A 13,511-nucleotide genomic window follows, 5' to 3' on the forward strand; every position below is an offset into this window, starting at 1 on the left:
CCATCCTATTTCACTATCTTCTAAACATTTTTTGATGCCAATACAGTGGTACCTCAGGTTAAGTACTTAATTCGTTCCGGAGGTCCGTACTTAACCTGAATCTGTTCTTAACCTGAAGCACCACTTTAGCTAATGGGGCCTCCTGCTGCTGCCACGCCGCCAGAGCACGATTTCTGTTCTCATCCTGAAGCAAAGTTCTTAACCTGAAGCACTATTTCTGGGTTAGCGGAGTCTGTAACCTGAAACGTATGTAACCCGAGGTGCCACTGTAATGTGAATGCTTATTTAAATGGCCTTTCTTTATCTTTGGCACACACCTATTCCTTTGCTCCCCACAGTCGACCTGCAACCACCATCGTGCCGCTTCTCCCATCACAGCACTGCAAAAATGCAGCCCCTTCTCTCCTTCCCTTTGACAAAAGGTCTGGTCCCTGCCCTGGCCATCACTCGTTGAAACTACTGCAGCCCTTCTCAACGCTGGTCTGCCGTCCTCTCGCCTTGGTCCTGTTGCATCAGTCTAGCGCTCATCTGCTGCCAAAATCCCTCACAGTTCCAATTACATGCTTCTCCCTCTTCAACCCCCAACAGTATCCGCTTCCAGCCTAAGTTTGTTAGCCCTCTACAGAGTTGACCCCTCTTTACAATTTCCAATACCCCACTGCTTCTGAATTTCGCTCCTTCAGCCTCTTAACACCTGAGAGAACTCTAGTCCTTCTTCCCTGCTGTCCCAGATGCTTGAAATTGCCTCCCAGAGCAGCCAGCACGCCACCTTTCTCACTCCCTTCAAATCCATGCAAGAGAAACCACCAAATATCGTTTTCCTGTTTGCCATTGGCTGCACTTCCGTTCTTTTCCTGTGGTGTCCCCACTCCGTGTTAAGCTCCCCACCCACCTGCAATTGTAAGCTCCTCACGGCAGGGAGACAGACACGTCTGATGGTGATACATATTTACCTACCGCCAGGAGCCGGGCCTTTCCTGTCAAAGCGCCAGCCCGATGGGAACACGGCCAGGCTCAAAACACAACTTGGTTCCGGGCACTAGGCCAAATCCTGGTTCTTACATAGGAACATAGGAAAAGTGAGTCAGACGACTGGTCCATCGAGCTCAGGACTAACTGGCACCTGCTCTCTAGAGTTTCAGATGGGAGAAGTTCCCAGTCTGTAGATGCTAAAGGATTGTACCTGGGACCTTCTGTAAACAAAAGGTCCTCTACCGCTATTTTAAAGTGGAACTAAACTTGTGGAGGCTCACCCATGTTAATGCTCGGAAGAAAAGTGTCAGTGGAACAACAAGAGGGTCAGCACCTGGGCTGGTACCTCAGAGCATCCTCGCTTTCCTTTTATTTTTAAGAACATACAGTGGTACCTCGGGTTAAGTACTTAATTCGTTCTGGAGGTCTGTTCTTAACCTGAAACTGTTCTTAACCTGAAGCACCACTTTAGCTAATGGGGCCTCCTGCTGCCGCCAGAGCACGATTTCTGTTCTCACCCTGAAGCAAAGTTCTTAACCCGAGGTAATATTTCTGGGTTAGTGGAGTCTGTAACCTGAAGTGTATGTAGCCTGAAGCAAATGTAACCCGAGGTACCACTGTATTATATTTGAGGGGCAGCCAGCCAACGGGTATTTACATGGCTGCAGATGCTGATTGCCTAATTTTCCATCTTTCAAAGCATGTTGCAGTCTTATGCCACAAAACAGTGCTCCTACTCCCAAGAAAACATGCTTAGCCAAAGTAAAATCTGTTTGACTCCCGTATCAGCGGAATAGCAGCAGCGTGTAGGGAGAATCACTGCATCTCACTGTTCCACATCTGAGCAAACGACAAACATTCGGTGATCTTACTACTCCCTGGGAGACTCTAGCCATTGAGAACCTTAGCCTTCTTGCGTCCACATTCTGGCTTGGATTTTTGGTCATGCTAAAATGTGACAGAATGCCGGGAACTGGGTTTGTTTGTTTTTAATTTAAAAGAGAGAGAGAGAGAAATACGTATATAAAGTTCTTGACCTTTAAAGACTGCGTGATTGGAATGGTGGAAGGTAACCCTTGGGAGTGACCTGCTCTTGGTCCCTGCGGGTCGGCATGCCTGTACCTTCCACGCCCGGGAAAGGGTTAATGGGTTTTGTGTGATGCCTGTGCTCTGCCCACCCCATGCAGATTGGTGGGTCTGGAGCTCCCATGTGCTCCTCCAGGCTCCTGACCTGACACTCTGCCAAAATCAAGGAATTCACAGCTCGACTAACATCTAAAAAAGGAAAGGCAGCCCATTTTGGACAGAGGCAGCCAATCCAGATCACCCTTCCCTGCTGCACAGAGGGGGTGTGGAGGAGAAGGGAGGGGAGAGAAGAGGTGGGGAGGGCTGCCCAGCAGACGCCAGCCCCCAATTCCTTTCCAGTCCTGGCACCGAGATCTGTGTAGATGGAATTAGGATGAGCATGTGAGAATGGTACATAGCCCGGCAAATTAACTTTCCATTATCTCAGCTGCAACCTCCTTTCCACTAGAGAAGGGGGAGAGCTATTACTCACCCCCCCCACACACACACCCCAAAATGCCACCCACCACAAGAGGGAGGGCAATTGCCTGCCATGGGAAAAGGGCAGGAGCAGGTCGCTATTCTGCACAAACACACTTAACACTGTGCTTATTGGGGGGGGGTGTGAAGTGGGGGCTACATGAACAAGTGGCCTGACTTTCTCACAGATCAAATCTACAAAAACTAGGGGGGAGCAACAACCCCACGGCATCAGTTCTCCGAATAACTATGGTTGCATTTACAATATTTTTAAGCCCACCCTTCCTCCAAGAGCTCGGGGCTCTGTACAATGGCTACCCCCCCTTTTTTATCTTCACAACAACCCTGAGAGGTAGGCTATGCCCGGAAGAGCCACTGGCCCAAGCTTGCCAAGTGTGCTTCAAGACCGAGCAGGGATTTTTTAAAAATTCATTTTTATTAAATTTTCCACTTTAACAATCCAATCAAATCACATTAAATATTCTAATTATACATATACATATCAAATAATCCGAATTTTCTGCCAAATTATAATTTTTTTAATAGGCCTTCCCATGCTTCAAGTTTGGAAGGATTTGAATTCAGTTTTCCCTGGTCTTAGTCCAACACTCTTAACCACTAGCTTTTAAATCCATTGGCTGGGAAGCCAATGGGTCTCTGAGTCACCTGCCAATCATGCAAAGACTGCCCTCTCATGGGTTTGGCAGATGACACCGTGACCGACTTGTGCTGCAGAAGTGGGGCGTCTATGGTTCCCCAGATGCTGTGGGACTCAAGCTCCCACCAGCCCCAGCCACTGTGGCCAATGGCCAGAGAGGTTGTAGCCCTAACAAGATCTGGAGGGCCACAGGCGATGCAGGCAGACAGCATCTCCAACCATCAGGATAGGGAAGCTTACAAACATCGTGGTTATGGTCTGAGGGTACATGAAGCTACCACTTTGCTAAAGCTAAGCAGGTCTGGATCTGGTCTGTGCCTGCATGGGAGACCACATGGGAACCACATGGGTTTCCTAGACAGAAGAAAGATGGGATATGAATGTATGTCTGCCCTCTGTCACTCACTTTCAAGAAGAGATATTGCTAACAAATGAGTGTAAGTGGCCTAGTAACGAACAAGCAAACAAACAAACAAACAAACTTTATTTATTTTCTATAGGCTTATTTGCAAGGCTGGAAGAGGCTTTATTTTAATGCTTGTCCGTGGGTATGTTTACATGATGTCTGGAGCATCCTCTTGACAACCTAGTACGTGCAAAGTTGCTATAACCCATCACAGCAGATCACTGGCCTCACCAGTTCAGGAAAATCCGCATCCTTCCCCATCCATCTCTCCTGGCAAAACACAGGAATATTGGAAACTTCCTTACACAGAGTCAGGCCAGTTGTTCACCTAGCTCAATATTGTCTTGAGTTCCTGGAAAGCAGCTGCCAGTCAGTGTAGACAAGAACATCTCCCAGCCCTACTGGAGATTAATCAAGGGACCTTCTGCCTCTGATGCTCTGCCCCTGAGCTACAGAGGTAATAAGATAACCATCCATGGTGCATAATGACTAAAGGGCTACTGGACACATTACACAGTTAAGAGCGGGTGCTGAATGCATTTCTTCCCCCAGGGTGCAAGGAAGCTACACGACCGGTGTTGGGGCCAGTACAGCTGTTTGCAGAGCATTTCTGCGGCAAACATGGAAAAGAAAACATGTACACACACAAGTCAGGGATTCCGATGTTTGAAGCAAGACTTTCGTGAGACTCTTAATGGGAAGGGTTGAAAGCCAGTGTGGTGTAGTGGTTAAGAGCGGTAGTCTCGTAATCTGGGGAACCGGGTTCGCGTCTCCGCTCCTCCACCTGCAGCTGCTGGGTGACCTTGGGCCAGTCACATTTCCTTGAAGTCTCTCAGCCCCACTCACCTCACAGAGTGTTTGTTGTGGGGGAGGAAGGGAAAGGAGAATGTTAGCCGCTTTGAGACTCCTTAAAGGGAGTGAAAGGCGGGATATCAAATCCAAACTCCTCCTCCTCTTCTTCTTCTTCTTCTTCTTCTTCTTCTTCTTCTTCTTCTTCTTCCTTTGCACGCTAAAGTTGTATGGGTAGGCAACATCATAGAATTAAGATGCTCTCCCACAAAGACCTCAAACTGTAAATTACAGGCAGTGATTTGGGGAGAGAGCTAAACCACGGATTTGGTTCTGTGCACCCAGCACTGCAGCAGAATGGCTGGGGAAGAGCAAGGGAGCTGCAATCTCCTTTCTGGAAGATTGCAGGGATGCTAAGCTTAGCATTTTGGTGCAAATGAGGACATTGTTTCTGCTTTACTTGAAAGGGCCTTTAACTAATTAACTCTGAAAACCTTGCTCGTTTGTGCAAAATACATCAGATATCTTACCTCTGTGGTGTAGTGGTTTAGAGCATCAGACTAGGACCTGGGAGACAAGGGTTTGAATCCCTACTCGGCCGTGAAGCTCACTGGGTGACCAGTCACTGCCTCTCAGCTTACTATAAGGTTGTTCCAGGGATGAAATGAAGGGGGGGGGGCAGCAATCCTGTATATAAAACCCAGAGCTCCTTGGAGAAAAGGTGGTATAAAAATGCAATGCATAAGCACTGTATTCAAAGTCAGTTGGCTACGATGGTGTTTGGTTGAAAACCTGCTTTTGTGCAAACTCCTCTCACTTTTTCACTTTAACATTTCTGGATGAGACAGGCAGGGTGGGACGCTGGGGAGAAAGGATGGGGGGTGGAGGAGAGACGGTCTTGAAAAAACAACTGTGAGCATGTTCAAATGACACCTTATTGTGGACTCATGCAAGGAAGTTTTGAGAAGTGGCCGCATGTTGTTATGCTCAAAATTCAGTCTCGTATTATTTTCCCATTTAATCCTGATCTACCTTTTCCATTGAACTCAAAACAAACATGCACATAGCAGAAACAGAAAATCTGGGTTAAGCTGGGTGTGTGCATGTGTGGAAGTGACTGCAAAAAAGGGTGAGTGGACAGAACGTAAGAAGATCCTGCTGGATCAGGCCAGTCACCCATCTTGCCCAACATCCTGTTCTCACCAGATGAAGAGGAGGAGGAGTTTGGACTTGATATCCCACCTTTCACTACCCTTTAAGGAGTCTCCAAGTGGCTAACATTCTCCTTTCCCTTCCTCCCCCACAACAAACACTCTGTGAGGTGAGTGGGGCTGAGAGACTTCAGAGAAGTGTGACTGGCCCAAGGTCACCCAGCAGCTGCATGTGGAGGAGCGGAGACGCGAACCTGGTTCACCAGATTACGAGACTACTGCTCCTAACCACTACACCACACTGTGGGAAACCCACAAAAAGGGCAAGTACGCAACAGCATTCTCCTCTCTTGTGGTTCCTAGCAATCGGTAGCCAGAAGCATTTCTGCCTCCAGCTGTGGAGGCAAGAGCACAGCCATCATGGCTATAAGCTATTCAACAGCCTTCTGCAGGAAGTTGTCCAAAAGATTTTTGATCTGGAGGCTCTGAGTGGGCAAGTGCTCAGTATTTCCCTCTTTCTCACCCCATGTATATTTCTACCCATCTCTTGTCGTTTCTTCTCCCGTTCTCCTTTCACACTCAAACGGTAGCTTCTTTTCCCCAAACCCCTTTTAAAGGCATCCAAGGTTGGTGGGTTATCACTACATTTTGTGGGAGGGAATTTCATATACTCTGTGAAGGAGTTATCTCATTTTACCTGTCCAGTTTTGCTGGATGGCCCCAGGTTTTGGTACTATAAGAGAAGGAGAAAAATCTCTTTTCTCCATTTTCTCTGCACCAAGCACCTCTATCATGTCCCTCCACCCTTCCCACCCCCCCACCCCCCAGTGTCCATTCTGTATTGTTTTGGTTTTAAATGAACCAACAGTATTTAACTGCTGGGTTTCCTCCCCACTAACCCCCAGGGTTTTCTTGAGACAACTGTGTAAAAGAAGCCAATTAGTAAATTAACATAATAAAAAAAAAATTAAATGGAGAACTCTACGCTTCCTTAAAACCAATGGAGAAAAAGAAATATATAAATGTATTGAATAAACAAAAATGAGCCCATTTTATGCACAGAGGTTTAATAGAGAAACATCAGCGTTTTGTAAAATGCACATCAAAAATGCCAAATACAAGTACAAGCTGCATGAACGCTGCAACTTCTCTGTATGAAGCTGCAGGTTATAATGTGGGACACAGGAAAACTGCTTTACAACAACAGATCCAAGGTTTCCCAAATGCAGCTCTCCAGCTGTTTCGGACTACAGTTCCCATCATCCCTGACCACTGGTCCTGCTAGCTAGGGAGGATGGGAATTGTAGTCCGAAACAGCTGGTGGACCAAGTTTGGGAAAGCCTGAATTAGATTGTGGAAGTATCTGGTGGGATTGGTCTGAGTGGGAGGACAGAGATGAGAACGTGGAACTGAGTCGAGACACTCACTTGCCTGCAAAACGTGGAACCACATGGAAAGCTAATGATGTTGGGGGAATAGGACTGGCAGTAAAACAAACCTGCCAATCAAGTTTAACCAAGGGATGCTTTAAGCATCGCAACCCTTGAACGGAAGCTGGGGAGGAGCGCTTACCCATGTAACCGCTGTGCAACTTTTAAATGGCACTTATACTACACACTGACTCTCAGGGAGTACATTGGGGCCTCAACAGAGTTTAGACGGTGCATGCATATATGAACCAGGGCATGAGAGTTAAGAGACTTCAAAAGTTGCACCAGCAACGCGGAGCACCAGACGCTTCCTGGCACCCTCCGCAGGGCAGCTGCATTAGATCAGATACCATTTGATGCAGCTTTAGAGGGTGCCGCTGTGACTGGGTTAGCCCCAGAGAGAAAGAAAAAACCACCCACATGTCTCAGCATGAAGTTCCACTGCTGATGCCCCCACAATTGAGTGAGAGGACATCAAAGGAAGAGGTGCAAACAAAATGCTCAAGAGGGAAACAAACCTGGGGAAGAGAAATTGTGCAGAGAGCTTTGACAGCATTATAGCTGTCATACATAGGATTGTGGCTCAGAGCTCATGCTTTAGTGTGGGAGAGGTCCCAGGTTCGATCCCTGGCCTCACCAGCTAAGGGTGGGAGAGCACCCTTGTCTGAAACCACTGGAGAGCCACTGCCGGTCAGTGTAGGCAATACTGAAGTTCATGGGCAAACAGTCTGACTCCTCTGACTCCTAAAGCATGCTTACCAGCAGCTGTTTTAACGCCCTCTGCTTGTGAACATTTCCTTCCGAACCATGCGTCAGTCCGCACAAGCGTGCCATGCACCTTTAGGGAAAAGATTTGGTAGTTCCCAACATGCCAAAACGTGACAACAGGTTGCACAGGTTGAGAAAAGGGGAGAATTAGATAAGGCAGGATAGCAGCGAGGCGGCAGGCTGGCACAAGATCGCGCCCCGCAGCCTTAGGGGAATCGGCCCCTCTCTCACACCTGCCACAGGACATTCCAGCCCCTTGCTCCAACGGAGCGGCCCCACAGCTGTTCCGTTTGTCAGGGGATGAGTGCCACGTGAAGGGACCCAGACAACTACTAGCAGCCTCGCGTGCTTAGGAGGGGGGTCAGCAGGGCAGGCAAAGGCATAGCAACCGAGGACACCACCTCACAACATCACAGGACAACGCAAAAGAGGCCTAGCCCTCCCTGAGAATGAGCCACCTCACAGCCTCAGTGCTATTACTGCACATGAGGATAGCGCCGTTGAGATGTGGAGGTCCAGGGCTGAGACTTATAGCACGCCTCATAAGTAATGTTTCACCCTGAAACCCCGCAGGATGAAGACGCAGCTTCTCGTTGGCTGTGTCGATTAGCTATGTTCAAGTCACTACCAAGCCCTAATCAGTTAAAGGCCTCTGACCGGAAAGGGCCCTTAATACTACCTGTGAAGCACAGAAGCACAACACCACAAACCGCTGGGCGAATTAAGGGGTTTCGGGTACAGTAGGAACCAGGCCAGGACACTGTTCATAGGTAAAGGTAAAGGGACCCCTGACCATTAGGTCCAGTCATGGCCAACTCTGGGGTTGCAGCACTCATCTCGCTTTATTGGCCGAAGCAGCTGGCGTACAGCTTCTGGGTCATGTGGCCAGCATGACTAAGCTGCTTCTGATAAACCGGAGCAGCGCTCGGAAACGCCATTTACCTTTCCGCCAGAGCGGTACCTATTTATCTACTTGCACTTTGACGTGCTTTCGAACTGCTAGGTTGGCAGGAGCAGGGACCGAGCAACGGGACTCACCCCGTCACGGGGATTCGAACCGCCTACCTTCTGATCGGCAAGTCCTAGGCTCTGTGGTTTAACCCACAGCACCACCCACGTCCCTGACACTGTTCATAAACACCCCTAAATGCCTGACACAATAGTCCAACCACCTCTGGTTGGCCCTAAGTTCCTTACTTGGGCTGGGCTATACAGTATATCAATATATCATCCAAAACCCGTTTGTGGTCCATATTGTGAGATTGGTTTCATACATTTTGACATTGCAATATATTGCAAATCATGAGGTTTGTGTGTGCGTGTTATGCAAAAATCACAATGTGAGGGAAACCATGACGCCAGCCAATGCCTCCACATAGCTCCAACCTTATTTTAGACATTGCGATATATCAGTCTATCGCAATGTTTAGCTGATGATATATCACGATGTTGAAAACCAGATATCACCCAGCTCTGCTGTTCGCCTCTACACAGTTCCATCCTTATTTCAGACATCATGATATATTGGTATATCGCGATTTTTAATTGGTGATATATCATGATGCTGAAAACCAAGTATCACCCAGCCCTACTCTCTACCTCTGAACTAAGTTGTTCGGGAACATGCCTGTCCTAGTATTGGGGAACAAAACTAAGTCTGCACAGTTTAACAGGCACACTAAATTCCCTAACACGCTCCAGAGTAAATAAATTTTAAAGGTCCTCAGGGCTACACTGCCTCTGATCATCACCATCCCCTTAATGTCCGATGTTCAGGCTGTGAGTGCTGACACTTGTGTAGCCAAAATAGCACCATACACACCCAAGATGGAGTCATCAGCTGGCTTGGGGAAATCCCAAGGTTTGCATTAATACAAAGAAGCATTTAGACAAAACTATTAGTTATTAAATTTGTTGCTTTATCTTGCCCAGGGCAACCCAAAGCGACTTACAACCAAAAGACCACTGAATGCCAGTCGCTAGGAGGCAACAGAGGGAAGTGAGTCTGTATTTAAGGCTGGAGTGAGGGACATGGGGAGTTATAGTCTAGCAACATAGCCACAGGTTCCCCACTTCTAATCTAAGGTCCAGTCTAGACATGGAATAGGAATAGGCGATAGCATGGCCTCTACCACTTCGGACCCCAGGGAGTGGACGCCATTTTTAAACCCTTTGCCACGTAGAAAGTTCCCTGCCAAAAGAAAACTAGAAAACAGCACAGAATGGAGAAAGTCAGCCCTCTCTGTTGACCAGCCTTTCTTGGATCCTGAGAGAGATTGGTACTACAACACCCATCATCCATGACCACTGGCTAAACTGGCTGAGGATGATGGGAGCTGAAGTCCAACAAATCATCTGGAGGGCCCACAAGTTTAGGAACTCTGCATCTAGCCTCTGAAGTTCCCCCAACCCCAGGTAAAGAGGACTCCACACATGCCTTGGCCTTACTTAGCTTGTGTAAGGAGGGCAAGAAAACAAACAAAAGAGACTAAAATGAATGTTGTTCCTAGCAGACCGTCTGCAAGTATCTAAGCAGGCACCCGCAGCTTCTGCAGCATCAGCTGCCAAGTCAGGCTGGGGAGAAATTTGCACTTGGGAGATCTTTCAGCGGAGTTCCAAGTTTGCAGCGCAACCCCAAATTCAAACCTGAGGCTGCTGCTCCTTAACCGTTACTAGACAGATCTCAAAGACTTTGCAAGGCGTGTGCTGAACACTTTAACGGAGACCATTTGCAGGAGGCTCTGTAATTTACAAATCCAGCTGGTTTAAGCTTCCGCTGCTTAGCACCCTGCAGTTCTTTGGATGCAGTTCTCAGCTCCTTTAAACAACACCACTGTTATTTCATTTCATTTATTCCTTTATTACAGGCATAGGCAAACTCGGCCCTCCAGATGTTTTGGGACTACAACTCTCATCATCCCTAGCTAACAGAACCAGTGGCCAGGGATGATGGTAGCTGTAGTCCCAGAACATCTGGAGGGCCGAGTTTGCCTATGCCCGCTTTATTACATTCTACTTTACACTTCCACCCAGCAGCTCAGGGTGACACACTTGCGAGGTTCTCTCATTTTGTTGTCACAGCACCTCTGTTAGGTACGGCAGGCTGAGAAAAATTGAAAATGGACGTTCCAAGGTCACCCCACATAAGCTTTTTTTTATAGCTACGTAGGGATCTGAAGCTGGTTCCGCCTGATTTGGGGCTCCCACTTTATCCACCATGTTTTATTTAACCATGCTGGCTTTTAGCACCCTTTTAAGCTTGCATGTAACAGATATGCTAATCCAGGGGCCAGCAAACTTTTTCAGCAGGGGGCCGGTCCACTGTCCCTCAGACCTTGTGGGGGGCCGGACTATATTTTGAAGGGGAGAAAATGAACGAATTCCTATGCCCCACAAATAACCCAGAGATGCATTTTAAATAAAAGGAAACATTCTACTCATGTAAAAACACGCTGATTTCTGGACTGTCCGTGAGCTGGATTCAGAAGGCGACAGGGCCAGATCTAGCCCCCAGGCCTTAGTTTGCCTACCCATGTGTTAATCCCACCAACCCCCACAAGTACAGTTCAGAACGGGCCTTTTCCAGTCTTAGATCCCTAGATGACTACAATCCCCATCATCCTCAACCAGCAAGCCCAATGGTCAGATATGACAGGACTTTCAGTCTAACATCATTTGGGGACCCAAAGATATAACAGACTAGTTTATAGCTTCTGGAACTAAATAGGCGGTGCTAAATCATTTGTTCATCCAGAAGAACACGCTGGAGGAGCGGGGAATAAAAAGGGTCTATTTAATTTAAGAACAGGAGACGCGAGTGAGCGAGAGGCACTTGGGATGCTAATGGAAATGAGCCAGGCTTGCTGAATGAGACCTGAAGAGCTTAGGAGAAACTGTACTCACAGTTCTTGCTGGGGAATAACGCAGGGTTAGAACAAAGGTTTCAGACTTGCTATACAAGATCATCAATTACCAGGGATTTAAACTCTGCGCACAGGCAATGTGAATTCTGTGCCATGCCTGATAAATCATGCAAACCAAGCAGCTTTGCATGATCTCTCACACCCCCAATCATTTTTTTCTGGTTTTGCCAACAACAGGAGGGGCAAGAACAGCAAAGATCCACCCCAATTCACTGAAAATCTTATACAACCGCCTTTCTAGTTTTTCCTAACACATCCACAGAAATTGCTAACACACTTTAAGAAAGTATTATCTTTGTAGTCACAGGGACTAGAAACTTTTTAAAAAATAAAATGGATTTCTCCGCACTAACTATTCTGCCCCTGTTCTAAGAGCCGCCAGCTTTCCAGCTCTTCTAAGCAGATTGAGTCAAATCCTGGGATAGTTCAATTGATAGAGCATGAGACTCTTAACTCTGAGGTTAAGAGTTGTGTGTTCACATCCAACATTGAGCAAAAAGATTCCTGCAATGCAGGGAGTTGGACTTCCAACTCTACAATTATATACAAATAAATGCTACAATTCTATGATTCTAAGTGCTGAGCGGTATTACCCTATAGGGCAGCCTTTGCCAGCCTTGGGCCCCCAAGATATTGCTGGACTACAACTCCCATCATCCTGAACCACTGGGCCGGCTAGCTAGGGATGATGGGAGTTGTAGTCCAACAACACCTGGGGACCCAAGACTGAAAAAGGCTGCCCTACATAGTCTTCAACTGGTGGGTCGGGACCCACTACGTGTCTGGGATCAAAGGCGGAGGAAGCAATGCGTCTGAATGTCAGTTGCTGGAAACCACGGGGCGAAGAGAATGCTGTTGGAGTTTGGGTCCTGTTTGCAGGTTTCCCACGGGCATCTGGCTGGATGCTGTGAGAACAGGATGCTGGGCTAAGATGGACCACTGGCCAAATCAGCAGGCTATTCTTATGCTCTTATCATATTGCCTAAAACTCTGATGAGCCCCAGCCAGTGTGAATCATAGACCAAGGCATCAAAAGCTGGGGAAGGCAGCCTATCCACTTCTCCAAACTTTGCAGTGCAGTTCTCCCGTTTTCTTTAAAAGGGAAACCAAGAACCAAAATGTCTTTTACTGCATTTTTGAGTGAACTCCGATAGCAGTGGCCACAAACTGACTCTAATACAGTGGTACCTCGGGTTAAGAACTTAATTTGTTCTAGAGGTCCATTCTTAACCTGAGGTACCACTTTAGCTAATGGGGCCTGCCGCCGCGCAATTTCTGTTCTCATCATGAAGCAAAGTTCTTAACCCGAGGTACTATTTCTGGGTTAGCGGAGTCTGTAACCTGAAGCGTCTGTAACCCAAGGTACCACTGTAGTTGGGTTTTGTTGCTGTGCAGCCAGCTGGCTATCCCCCTACACTGTTTGTTTTCAAGAAGGAGAGAAATCCAATGGATAGGATTTAACTGGCCTTCCCTCTCTGATACCCTATATCAGGTATCCCCAACCTTCAGCTCTCCAGATGTTTTGCACTACAATACCCATCATCTCTGACCACTGGTCCTGTTAGCTAGGGATCATGGGAGTTGTAGGCCAAAACATCTGGAGGGCTGCAGGTTGGGGGTGCCTGCCCTATATCTTAAGATTGCTCCTCTAAGCGAACAGCAATTTTCTGTAAGGAAATTAGGAAGCATCACACATGATGCTTGCACATGGATCTTCTCTGCACATGCTGAAGGGCATGCATATATGTATTCTCTCCCCCCCCCCCGCCCCACCCCACCAAAAAGAGAGACAAAAGATTCCATGATCTGCTCACAGCTTTCATCAAACTTCCTACACAGAAGCAGGGATGTTGCTAGGTATTTTACAGA

General features: G+C 47.5%; 1 protein-coding gene across 2 annotated transcripts in view; it reads right to left on the minus strand.

Moving 5' to 3' along the window:
- Nucleotides 1-13,511, minus strand: part of SRF (serum response factor) — a 72,186-nt gene that overhangs the window by 28,495 nt on the left and 30,180 nt on the right. The gene's annotated exons all lie outside the window — the stretch shown is intronic.

Source organism: Podarcis gaigeae (genome assembly GCF_964106915.1).
Source record: "Podarcis gaigeae genome assembly, chromosome: 3".
NCBI lineage: Eukaryota > Metazoa > Chordata > Lepidosauria > Squamata > Lacertidae > Podarcis > Podarcis gaigeae.